Source organism: Bos grunniens, chromosome X, assembly GCF_055505025.1.
Source record: "Bos grunniens cultivar Pamir isolate PY7600 chromosome X, Bosgru_T2T1.0, whole genome shotgun sequence".
Taxonomy (NCBI): domain Eukaryota; kingdom Metazoa; phylum Chordata; class Mammalia; order Artiodactyla; family Bovidae; genus Bos; species Bos grunniens.
The window spans coordinates 129293653-129307247 of NC_141194.1; the positions used below are offsets into that span (position 1 = coordinate 129293653).

The window sequence follows — 13595 nt, forward strand, 5'->3', positions numbered from 1 at the left end:
GAAGGAGGCAAAAGCAATGGAAAGCTGAATAGGACCGTTGAAATAGTTTGAATTCACTGCTTGAACCAATCACAGAGTCTGGTTTGTGACTCTCTGTGTGCGGTTTGTCCTGTGCTTCCCACAATTCCTGCAACCCCAGTTCAAATGAAAACACTTGAAGCGGGAATTCTTTCCACCAGTAAGAGCGACGCTTGGATTACAGGCACGAGTTCCACATACAGAGAAAGAGTGAGTGGATACTGTACTTGTCAATCATTCTTGCCTCAGCCAATCAGGATCTTTATAGGCGAGACCATCAGTAGGCTATAAAAGGAGTGCACTTGCTTCTTGCCCGCCGTTTTTTCCTGGGTCTCTTGGAGGGTGCGTAGTGAGTTGGTCCTTTCAGCGGTGAGGGAACACAGCGGCTGCTCCTAGGTGAGTTAGGTTAATTTAATTTTTATTTGTCATTGCTAGTTGACTATTTACAATGTGCTTTTTATAGAGGAATATACTTTAATAATGTAATTAATAATATACTTTAATAGTCTGGAGGGCTTTGGAGTTTTGGCTGTGTGGGTCTTTTAGCCGAACTTGGACACAGTGTTGTGCTTTATGGTACAGCATGATAACTTTAATATTTTACTTGTTTTAAATATTGGTCTTGGTTCCCTTTTGTAATCGTTGTTAAGGTACGGTTAGCTGAGCAGGTAGAGGGAAGTCTTGGGGCTGCCAGGGAGCTGATTTTGGCTTTTTATTTTAAATCTTTGCATGATTGTTGTCACTGTGTATTTAATTATTGGTCTTGGTCCCTCTGTTTCTGTTGTTTTCAACCTGAAAAGGAGAAACGTAACAAACTGAGAGGAGTTGTGCATGGGATTAGGACAGTTAGTCGCTTTTGGTTACCTTTAGAGTAACTTTATTGGAGAAGGCAATGGCAACCCACTCCATGTTCTTTCCTGGAGAATCCCAGGGACGGGGGAGCCTCGTGGGCTCCCGTCTATGGGGTCGCACAGAATCGGACACCACTGAAGCGACTTAGCAGCAACAGAATAACTTTGTGCTTATGTGCCAGCGTCCGTGCCCCGGTGTGTGCCTGTGTGCCGGCGTGTCTGTGCACGCGTGTGCCCATGCCTGGGTGCCTCCGTGTGTGCCCATGTGTGAGTGCCCGCTTGCGTGCCTCCATGTTTGCTCATGCTTGAGTGCCCGCGTGCGTGCCTCCATGTTTGCTCATGCGTGCGTGCCTCCATGTTTGCTCATGCTTGCGTGCCCACGTGCGTGCCTCCATGTTTGCTCATCCTTGCGTGCCCGCGTGCGTGCCTCCATGTTTGCTCATCCTTGCGTGCCCGCGTGCGTGCTTCCATGTTTGCTCATGCTTGCGTGTCCACGTGCGTGCCTCCATGTTTGCTCATGCGTGCATGCCCGCTTGCGTGCCTCCATGTGTGCCCATGTGTACGGGCCCTCATGTGTGCCCTGGCGTGCATGTGCATGCCTGCATGCCCACATATGTGCCTATGCATGCATGCCCATGTGCATGCCCACCTGCGTGCATGCCCACGTGGGTGCCCATATGTGTGAGTTCTCATTTGTGTCATTAAATTTTGGAATCAATCCTCTCAGACGCTGATTTAATTAACAAGAAAAAAAAAAAAGCTTCTGACATTTTAAGCTTGGAATGAGGTAATCAAAGGTCTGATTGGCACAGGAATTGTTCACTAATGACTTTAAATAGCTTTCAGTCACCGTTGGGGCAGTTTTATGTTTTTGTTTAAGGTACTTGTGCATTTGATATCATATTTGACCAAACGTGGTCCTGGGGTTTTTCATGTGTTTTCCTTTAAAAGCCTGATCTTATTTGCACTTGGTATTTTACAAACACTGTGGATACCCCAAAGCCTCTCTTCAGCCAATATTGGATGCAGTTTGGCCTTAAATTTTATGTAACAATTGTTCATTCTTTTTGCATTTCAGTTAAGTTTTCTTGATTGGGATTTCATAGTTTTCTTATGAAAGGTTTTGTGAAAATTTAGATTTACAGGGGGAGAAAATTAAGTCAGATTGCGTGTCTTTTATTTGGTAATTGTGTATTTGGTATAGTTTTATTTGTTTAAATTGTGATTTTATAGCCCATTCCATAAATTTCTTTAAAAATAAACATTTTAGGGTACTCGGGATTTACAAATGCAGGATTTAATCATCAGGCAGAGTCTTTAATGTTTTACGATAGTGAATGCACTTAAGTGTCCGTCATAGGCTGCCTTGTAGTGCAGTTTGGCAGTTTTACAGAGGAATTGTGTGTTTGGTATCATTTGAATCCATTAAATGTAGATCTTGGTCCTTTTCACAAGCTTTGTGTTTAAAAAAAAAAAAAAACAAAACACCGTATGTTGTCTTCAATTCACAAATAAGGAAACAAGTTTTCTAATCGATAGATTTATGGTATTTTCAGTGTAAAAATACACACCTGGACAACCTGAGTGGCCACGAGCTTGTTTTAGGACACCGGATGCTCAAAAATGCCTGGTACTGGCCAGAGTTGAGTCATGTTTTGGATTTCGTCTCCTGTAAAATCACATGTTGAATATGACATTATTCCATAAAATATTCTGTCCCTGCAGCTGCTGCTAAGTCATTTCAGTTGTGTCTGACTCTGTGCGACCCCATAGATGGCAGCCCACCAGGCTCCCCCGTCCCTCAGATTCTCCAGGCAAGAACACTGGAGTGGGGTGCCATCGCCTTCTCCGATTCTGTCCCTAGCCTTTGGCATATATTTGCTTTGAAAGATGTGAGTCATTTAAAGATAAAAATCAGGAAAGTAACGGGGAGATGGAGGGCTTTGTGTTTCCAGGCTGCGAAGTCGTGTTGTGTGTTCAGTTTTGAGTTTTATTTTACAGGCTCAGTGTGCATTTAACATAATAGTAATTTTAAAATTTTGGTCCGGGTCCTCTTTCCCAGGTCCTTTTCCCCCTGTTATTCCACAGAGGGGAAATGATTTGTACAGTTTCTGTTCATAAGCAAGGAGGACAGCAGTATTGGGTACCAGGGTAGTCAGGACCGAAAACGGCGGGAATTCCAAGTCCCGCCCCAATGTGCTGCCTTCCCCCCCCATTGGCCACACCCAGCGGAGGTTTTTGCGCTTAACCGTAGAGCGAGGGGAGGCTTCTGAAATCTAAATGGTAATGGTTGCTTGTGCCTCTGTTACCTGACATGTATTCATGAGGAGAATTTAATGAAAGGAAAACCCTTGTCTTTCAGAAACCCAAAGACCAAACTCACTGAGAGGAGCCCAATTCTTGCTTTGAGGTAAAATGATGCTATTATTGAATTTGTCTGGTTTGTTCTTGATTTCTACCTGAATAATGCGCATTGTTCAATATGTCGGTGACTGCTGGACACCTTTTTTGGTAGAACACTAGTGATTTCCGACTATTCTCTTCCTGGATTATGTTTAGAAATCAGAAAGTTGGATTGTTGGTAGGATTGAAAGCTACTTCTGCCTCTGTTATGTGACATACCGAGGTTTTAGGCATTGGGGCATTAAAGCATCACAAATACTACCGTTTCAAGCTCTAAACCTCGTTTTTGACTGTGGGATTTAGGTCCAAGGGTCAGGCTTGAAGGCATCTTTATTGCATTTACTTTGCTCATAGGAATCCTAGAGGGCATATTTTCCAAAGAACACATCTACAAAAGCCAATATTAGCAATGGTTACATTTCTCTCATTGCTACTACCTTGAAGGATCTGTGCTCAGTTTCAGACAGCAGCAATGTTATTTAATGGTTTGGATTATTCATAAAAGTACCCCTAATGATATTAGCTGCTTTCTGCTGTCTGTGATTTTCTAACTGTGTTACTGATTACTTAAACTAATACCTCATGAAATTGTTGTAGAGTATGGTGAACAGTTCAGCCTCCCATTTCAAAGGTTTAAGCCTTTAGCTATGGTATTGAAAATAAACAGATTGGTTTGAGATGCACCGTCCCCCATAGAAATTAAGGGACATTGCCTTTTAGCCTAATATTTCATACTTTCCCTGTGATGTTTGATTAAAGCAGGATGAAGGTTGATTTTGAAGGGGCAGTCAGACCTCTGAAGTAGCAATCTCATCTGATCTTGTAGCCACAAAATGAGTGTTGTCCCTTACGTTATATTTCACTCTGAATGATTGGGTACCCACCAACCATTTCCAAAAGTTCCTCTGGATAAGGGGAAAAAAAGGATGTTTGTTCCAGCCACTCACCTAAATAAGTTTCCAAGTGAAGTAACTTTCCCTCTGTGGTGCTAAGCTGCCCACCCTCAGGCAAGTCTTCTTGCAGATTTGCTAAGTTACCACCTTTTTCGGGACCTGCTGTGGAAAAGTCCAGTACTGATAAATCTGTGGACTTGTAACATGAAGAAAAAGGAACCAGAACCCGCCAGATGATTCAGTGCATTGCTGTGTAGTGAGAGGTGAGGGGTGTTGGCCAGAGGGCAACTCTGCTGTCTCCTGGGTCACTACACAAGGTGTTGGGCCCCTTCCCTGTGTCTCTAGAAATAGGAACTACCAGCAGTGGCAGGGTCACTCCTGGACACTGCCGACTAACTCGATGGTAGAGACCGTGTTTCTACAACCCATTGTTTTAATTAAGCAGGTGCATGTTTTTACCCATACTTATTTGTATTCCTCTGTACCCTGTGAGTGCTACTGTTACAGAGACATTGGCAGAATCAGACTGGTTGAATTTCAAAGAAACCTCACTTTGACTTTTTAAAACCAGAATTTTGACTTTTCTTTTTATTCTTTTTGGAAAGCCAGAATGGACTAGATTGTAGAAAACAAACTTCGGGAGTCAAGAGTGCAGGGTGCTGCTTAAATTCCTCTGTTTCAACAGGTACGAGAACGTGGATCTGAATGTAATTTTAGAGCCCAGTTCTATCTATGGAAAAGGGGGAGGGATGAGAATCATGGACCAAGCGGGGAGCAGGGAATGGGAGTCTGCCAGCCTACCTACCCTAATTGTGACATTTGGTAGGAGTCCTGAAGGCAAAGGCCAGCAATTAAGATAATATGTAGGTCGTACTCCTCCAAATCTTTACCTTCCCATGCATTTTGGGCATTTTCCTGCTCTACAGACATTGCTGGGACCACATATCATGTTTCATACATAGTAAGCCTTCAGTCTCTAAGCTTGAGAGACACTCAGCTCATTTTCACTCTAAGACAGGTCTGGTAGTTCAGCTGACTTCTAACGTATTCAATACTTGGTGTCACTGTTAAAATGTTTCAACTGATTCAGGTATTGGAAGCTGGGAATAAGATTTGAGATTTTCATGCTTAAGTCTCCCTGACCCCTGTGTTTCCTGTTAGTTACACCATGGGATGAATGGGTTTGGGTGAGGTGATCATGACAAAAAGTGCTAATGTTATTGGGTTACATTTAAGCTCCTGTATAACAAATGCTGTCTGTTGTCTATGTCAAGGTCATCGTCTCTGTCAGTACAGTGGCCAAACCACAAGGCTTGATTGGTAAGAATTCCCCATATTTGGTGCTGTTTTTCCCAGATTGCTCTCTGATGTTTCTGTAAAACATGTAAAGGTCTTGTGTGTGAACCTGATCTCACCTTTGCAGGCAATTTTCTGACAAGGTAAGTAGTAGCTAGATCTGGATTCTTTTCTGGTGAGTGATGAGATTTCATATTAATTTGGGGTTGAAGCTTTCAGAATATTGGAATACCAAATCGCAGCATGGGACATCTTCTAACCACAGTTTTTACATTTGGAGTTGTTGCTCACTCTGGCGTATGTTTAGGAATGCAGTCTTCCCCTGCAGTCATCTAACAATAAGCCTTATAAACTAGAATCATGTGTAAATTCCTGCATTATTGGTGGCTCAGACGGTAAAGCAAGCGTCTGTGTACAATGAGGGAGACCCGGGTTCAATCCCTGGGTCGGGAAGATCTCCTGGAGAAGGGAATGGCAACCCACTCCAGTACTCTTGCCTGGAAAATTCCATGGACGGAGGAGCCTGGTAGGCTACAGTCCATGGGGTTGCAAACAGTCGGATACGACTGAGCAACTTCACTTCACTTCATGTAGCCCTAATGCTTGGTACTTTATAACTTGCCACTTGGATTGCTTTGGAGTCAGTCAGATCACAGTTCCAATCTGATTCCACCAGTAACTGTGTGTAGACATAAATACTAGAGTGGGTAGCCATTTCCCTCTCCGACCCAAAGATCGAACCTGTGTCTCCTGCACTGCAGGCAGATTCTTTTCCATCTGAGCCACCAAGGAAGCCCACACTTTTAAGAAGTTATATCCAAAGTCCAGGAGGAGCTGATGAGGTGGTTGGATCAGGCAGAATCTGCAGAGAACTCTAGTGGAATACTGCATTAGGACTCTGGATAGCCACGAGTGCCTCAGGAGAGTCTGGAAACTGCTAGATCCCCAAAAAGCAAACCTGTGAGCTTCTGCTAGAGTTCTTCCAGGGTCAAGAGTGGAGGTTCTGCTGTCCTTACTTGGGTCTTTCTGTAGCTGATGATGCAGTCTTTACTGTCTAGAGAAGGACTTCCCTAGAGGAGGCAAGGCAAGAGATGTCAGCTAAAAGCACAGTGCAGTGAACTTCCCTGGTGGCCCAATGGCTCCCAATGCAGGGGACTGGGGTTCGATCCCTGGTCAGGGAACTATGATCCTACATGCTGCACCTAAAACTTCACATGCTTCAACTAAAGATCCCTCATGCCTCAACGAAGATGGAAGAACTCACGTGTTGCCACTAGAGACCCGGTACAGCCAAATAAATAAATAAAAATATTAAAAAAAATAAAAGCATGGTGGGAAGAGAGTAGAGGAGAATGATTGTTCCTAGTGCACAAAGGTACATGGGTAGCTTGCTGGTCAGGGAATAATTTTTCTAAACATGATCTTTTCTCAACAGATCCAGTTTCACTGTTTCCACCTGGGCTGATAAGGACGTGCCTCTCAGGATCTTTGTGGAGGTAAGGACATTTGACAGTCACAGAAAAGTGTTTTTATTAATACATCATTTTGATTCACAGAATAAGCAAAATGGCGGCAGGTAAAGATTTTCACAGCTTGCATGAGTGTTAATTAGAAACAACTAGAAGCCTTGGATGTGAGTGTCACTTGTTTAATTTAAATATCTTTGCAGAGAAACTGGTCCTTACTCAGTTAGTCATAGCTGACATCCAGCCATAAGGAAACCCCAAAACCCATCTGTTCCTTGGACTTTTGACCAAAACGGTCACCCCACACACACCTAGTTAGTATAAGTGTAGATCATTTGGGTACTTCAACACAGTGGGAATTTTGATTCCTCATTTAAGCAAAAATCTTTCCAGCTACCTATTTCAGCATGTCTCATTTTTGGCTGTTCTATAGACCTGTTTTCTCCATTTATGTATGTAGTTAGGTTGGAAATGTCAAGGGACCACAGGGGAATGTTTATGAAATTCCATAAAAATATGCTTTCACAAGACTGAGGTTTATTGGTATTCCAGAGGAGCTAGCTGGTAATGACTTCTTTTCCATCGGAGTCTGCTCCTCGCCTCCTCCCTCTCACCTTGAACTTTTGCTTGAATCTAGGAATCAATTTTGTCTAATTTCCAAATGTTACTTGTCGGTGGTTTGGCTGGATTCATTACACATACACACACACACACACACACACACACACCCCCAGAATGGAAGTAGCTTGGTGCATCTTAATGACATAAATACTACCCTTATCTTGAAAGCTTTTATTCTTCCTTCCTGTTATTTTGTTTTGTGATTTCTCAGCAGAATCAAGGGATATAATGATAATTTTATTAAAATGAGAGGTTCTCTTAGCAGTACCATGACCCTACTGTCTCATTTCATGGTAAACTCTACTCGTCATTTGTAGGCATTTGTGGGAATTCATATTTTTCATGGAGTTCTAATGAGTCAAAAGTGATCCAGAAAAGACTGTCTTTTGGTCAATGACTGTCCAGCTGTGGGCCTGGCATGCATTCCCTGCAATCTGTCTGTGCACAAAGTGGGTGCACAAACCAGTCCAAAAATAAAAGTTTGTGTTTTTTAAAAAATTTGTATCAAATTTATACAAGTATGAAATTTAAAGAATAAAATAATTCCATGAGGTTTACTCATCAAAATAATACCTCCCCCAGCCTACCACCATTCCATTTCCTGCTCACCACGTTTATCCAGAAGTGACATGTGATTTTGCAATTGTAGAAGTAGCTGGTGCTGAAAACTGCTCAGAAAATCATGAGAGCACTAAAAGGATTTTAGATGTAGTTCTTTGGCCACTTATTGTCTGTTTTTCTGAGGGGAGAAGAATTGCAGCAGATAAATCCTCAGAAAATGAATCAGAGAGGGAATGACAAGTAGGAAATGGTCTCTTACCTTCAGCCCGGCCCAAAGATGGGGAGAAGGCTTGAAACAGTAGTGCTGTGCTCCCGAGGATGAGGACAAAGCAGACAGTTAGAAGGATAGGGCTTTTGGTATGAAAGGTGTCATGGGCATTGTGGGTTCAGGGGGTGTCTCCTACCCCCTTTCCTCTTCTCAATCCTCCCTGTGCTTCAGCATCTCCTCAACTAAACAAGTAACATAAAGAATATCACAGATCTGGAAGTTTTATTACTGTGGTCTGAGATGTAGCTAGCAAATATGGAAGGAGATGTATATATCAGGAGGCAAAACCATGACTTATTGCAAATACTGCTTTTCCCTACACATTTTAGCTTCAGAATATAGGTATTCAAAAGAAATGTCTAGTGCTGTGGCCACTTGATTTTTTAAACTTTCATGCGTCTTCCCACCTTCTGCCTTGGGGTTTGATTCAACTAATCAAAGTAATATTTAAAGGTAGGCAAAGATATCAATGTAGATGAGACTTGAAGGCAATCTCAGTTTGAGATGCATCAATTAATTGCTTTAAATGCTTCATTTAGATATATATGCCATCTATGGTCTATTTCAGAGAAGGCAATGTCAACCCACTCCAGTACTCTTGCCTGGAAAATCCCATGGATGGAGGAGCCTGGTAGGCTGCAGTCCATGGGGTCGCTAAGAGTTGGACACGACTGAGCGACTTCACTTTCACTTTTCACTTTCATGCATTGGAGAAGGAAATGGCAACCCACTCCAGTGTTCTTGCCTGGAGAATCCCGGGGACGGGGGAGCCTGGTGGGCTGCCGTCTATGGGGTCGCACAGAGTCGGACACGACTGAAGCGACTTAGCAGCAGTAGCAGTAGCATGGTCTATTTATCAAACACTTGAATAAAGAACTGGTAGCTCCACACTTCTAACACTGTCATCTTTCTTGGTCTGTTATTACAGTGACAGAAAGATTGATGGCTCTTGATACATGAGGAAAGGATGGTAGTATTTATCATCTAGAGCCTGAGAGTGGCTCCTTTTAGCTTTGAAAAGTTATTGTACTCACCAATATGCAGAATTTTTGGATTCCACTGTAGTTGTTTTAGATACTAATTTCTTAGTGGTAGTTTCTCAACCTGGAAAAATTACAGTTCAGTTTTAGGTATATAAACACACATCATGAAGAAGATAGGTCAACTTAGGCAGTATAGAAACAAGTGAAGGAAAAGTGTCTGAACTGGAAAGTACTCAATAGGCAATTCATAGTCAGACCATTTGTAAGGAGACCATCATCAAAGAACCTTTCTCAGTTCTCAGAATTAGTTTATATATTTGATTCGTTTTTCTCCAGAGCATCTTGAGCCCACTGGAAAATGAGTAGTTTGGAATTGGATTGGTTTGTCTATTCACATCTGCAGTAACATGGGAAGAGTATTTAAGAATTATAGAGATTTAAGGGTCCCCAGTACAGTGCTCCAGAGAAGGCAATGGCACCCCACTCCAGTACTCTGGCCTAGAAAATCTCATGGACAGAGGAGCCTGGTGCGCTGCAGTCCATGGGTTTGCTAGAGGTCGGACACGACTGAGTGACTTCACTTTCACTTTTCACTTTTCACTTTCATGCATTGGAGAAGGAAATGGCAACCCACTCCAGTGTTCTTGCCTGGAGAATCTGAGGGACGGGGGAGCCTGGTGGGCTGCCGTCTATGGGGTCGCACAGAGTCAGACGCGACTTAGCAGCAGCAGCAGCAGCAGCAGTACAGTGCTCCAAGTATGTATAAGGAAGAAGAAGATACCAGTGCCCATTGTGAGTATAGGAGAGAGAACTGCCCTTTAGGCAAAGTTGAGAAACTGGTGATGGAGATGACTCTTTACCATTTTTCTCTGAATTCTTTATTTCTTTGTTGATGTAGGCTTTGCTGCTCCTGTTTCTTGTGGATTTTTATTGGGCCTCTGAAAAATGACCCTGGGAATAAGTGGCCTCTCAGCTTCTCATTTGTTTAGAGTCGAATTTCTGGTACAGACTTTTTGCACATGAGCTATTTTAAGGGTGAGATTGTTCCAATATATTCCTCAAGACACTGTTTTCCTTCAATATTCCCATATTCCGTATCTTTCTTCTGGACTTTAATCTGAAGTCATGGTTGGTACCTGTAATATTTCATCTCCCTCTTGTGATCTTTCATTGATTTTTTTTTTCAGGAGGACTCAGCTAAGTTTCCAAGTTTTAATTCCATACATTGATCAATTTCTTTTTCTTATTTTGAGTTAGTTCTATGTGCTGAGATTCAGTGCCTTTTCTTCCTCTACTTTTTTGTTTTCTAGCCCAGATCTTTGTTTTCTTAGTATATTCTTTGTGAGGTTTCATGGCAATGACACTTGTGAAGGTGATATGGTTTGTGTCTGCCAGAAAGCATCTATTCAGCTAAATCCTGTCTGTCTTCTATGAAGACCAGCAGGCCATTTAGAATCTGCTCTAAGCTTTGGTTTTCTCTATCCCTTCCCTGCTTGGCTAGACTTTATCATGTTTCATCTTTGATATATGGTTCCTAATTCCACAAATTCCTCTGCTCTGTGCGCTTAAGAAGCATACAATTCCTATATGCCAATCCACCTACAAGAGCTGTCCCTAGAAAATCATCCAGTTAGTCTGTTAACTCTTTTATACTGGTACTCCTGGACTTTTGTTGTAATCTGTCTAGTTTTTATTTTTTGTCTTAATTTTCAAGAGGTATTTTCCTACTTGGTATTTCCATACCCTTTGTGCTTCTTAATCACTTCCTGCTCATGGCTCCTTCAGTGAGTGGGAGTGGAGTCAACCCTCTCTGATTACTGAGTTCTTATATATCATTATTTCTTAGGTTCTCCACGATCTTGGTCACCCTTTGTGATCTTGTAACAACTTAAACATCCTTGTTTGTACAACACAATCTTACGGAGAATGTAGACTCCACATGTATTTCCTTTATTTGTCCCTTCTGGTCTTAAAGATCTGGCATTTCCCTATCTGTACAGGCTGACTTATAAAGATCTCATAGTTAATATTAAGAACTCTTACTTTGAACTTAACCTGTTTTCATTCTTCCACTGCTGATGTTCTTTGATGTGGCTGATTACTTAACTTCTGTGAACTTTAATTACTCTAAGTATAAAATGGAGACGATGAGATCTGCCCCAGCTTCTTAAAGCGTCTGTTATGAGAGCAGAAGTTAAAGCATTGTTGAATACTGGGTCCTCAGAAATATCACCAGAATAACTTGTTGATAAGGACAAGTTGAGTTTATCCTTACTGTGGTAAGAAAGAGTACTATCTTGAAAGCTAAATGGGGATAATTATGCGGTTTGGGAATCTGATTACAGGTGGCTATTGGAGTATGGGCGATTGATTAGGATTAGGTAAAGTTCATGACATAATATTATACTTTGGATTGGTGGACACAACAAGGCAAGGTTTTTGAGACAAGGGTACTGATCTCAATCCTATCTGCTGAAAGTCTGTTCGCGATTCATGTGAGTATCTTTGGGACATCTCTGGAATGAGCCACAGAATTATTTGCAATTTCTTTCTTCACGAGCAAGAGTTACCTGGAATTGTAAAGTCATGTTGATGAATACAGTAGAATAGTTAAATTGTTTGGTAAGACAGCTGAAGAGTAAAATCATGTTAATGTAGGCAGTGAGCTGTGAGGAGGTTGAAGCTTTTAGTGCTTGGTATACAAAAGCACTTTGTAAATGATAAGTACTGTATAAATGGTGGTCATATTCATGAGGCAAGTGTTTCACTTGTTTTTGATTCTTATGCCTTTTTATCTAAATGCAGTCTTTTTCTGCTGAAACTCAGTAGAAAGGGGAATCTGTATTCAGAATGACTAAACTTCTGATATGTTATTTAGCTCTTTGATGCCTGGGACCAGCCTTGAAAAAGTCGTGTGAAACCTCTACAAAATTTTCCTCAACTCTTTAAAGCAACTAATCACAAGAGATAATGAAGGCAAAGTCAGGGAGTTTTAATTCAGGTTAAACCTTCAAAGTAAGATAAAACATTTAGGGGGAAAATATATGCCAACATGGTGAGTGAAGCAAAACTCCTCACTTGGCCAATCAAGAGTCAGCCTTTTGCCTTCCTTATCTGAAAATAAAATCTTGGATAGTTCTTTCCTTTATAACTTCCATTTTGGCCTAACACTGGCTCACTAGTTAACTCCAGGTACATGGTATATAGACTGTTTTTAAAAGCTCATTGGGCATAACCTTTAAGATAGACTAATGTAGGTAAAATATCATAGGAATATTATATTTAACATTGGACTAGCAGTTAAAATGTAGTTCTCCCAAGAGAGTTATTGCAGGTCTGTTATCTCTAGCAACATAAATATCATATCAACACTATTGATTAGTTCTCTTTTACTTTGATAGTCAGGTGTGAATTATTTTTAATATGTCTGATACTGTCATAGAAAATAAGTGGACACAGAGGAAAGAGCACTGAGGTATTTGACCATTGTTGTACAAATGTGGACCATCATGAAATAGAAAAACTGTAAGTTTTTAGACTACATAGTACTTTTCCTATCTCATAGTACTTTTTTATCTCAAGTAAAAGCAACAAAGAAAATAGATTTGCTTTAGGATTCAGAGTGCATGACATACTTGAAATAAACTCACGACAATGCCAGACATGGAAGAGAGAATTTAAAAACATGGCAAGGAATGATCCTTTTCTCAAGGATCTTACAATCTAGTTAGAGACAAAACTAACTTAAATTCATTTCATCTGTATAATGAGTTAAGAGGAAGGAAACATTGCAATTTCAATAGAGAAGTCTTAGAAAAGGTCAATGGTGGGGTGCTTCTTGCTCTCGATTCGCAAGGATAGAGGAAAAGTCAGAATCACAGGGGCTTCCCAGGTGACCCAGTGGTAAAGAATCACCTGACACTGCAGGAGACATGGGTTCTATCCCCCGATTGGAAGATCCCCTGGAGAAGGGAATGGCAACCCACTCCAGTATTCTTTGTCCGGAGAATCCCGTGGACAGAGAAGTCTGGCAATCCATGGGGTCACAGAAGAGTTGGACACAACTGAGCACACACACACACTCCAACACACACACAGAACCCATAAAGGAGAGGGAAAGTACTGAAGAGAAAGGTGTGAGGTAAGGGGACAAAAGTGGGAGGGCACAGACAGACCTGTGATCTTTAAAGTTGAATTGCTGATGGAAATCTGCTGCTGCCACCAGATTGACATCT

At 41.6% G+C, this 13595-nt stretch overlaps 1 protein-coding gene across 2 annotated transcripts in view; it reads left to right on the plus strand.

The window, feature by feature from the left end:
• Positions 1 to 288: 288 nt before the first annotated feature.
• USP26 (ubiquitin specific peptidase 26) overlaps positions 289 to 13595 on the plus strand; it is a 45894-nt gene continuing 32587 nt past the window's right edge. Inside the window, exons 1-6 of one of the 2 annotated variants that reach the window (XM_086388499.1) lie at positions 298 to 414; positions 3232 to 3279; positions 4296 to 4428; positions 4775 to 4850; positions 5440 to 5485; positions 6897 to 6957. The gene's annotated coding sequence lies outside the window, so the exon portion shown is untranslated. Of the gene's footprint in view, positions 415 to 3231; positions 3280 to 4295; positions 4429 to 4774; positions 4851 to 5439; positions 5486 to 6896; positions 6958 to 13595 lie in introns of both variants that reach the window. The other variant, XM_086388498.1, reaches the window with a different exon arrangement.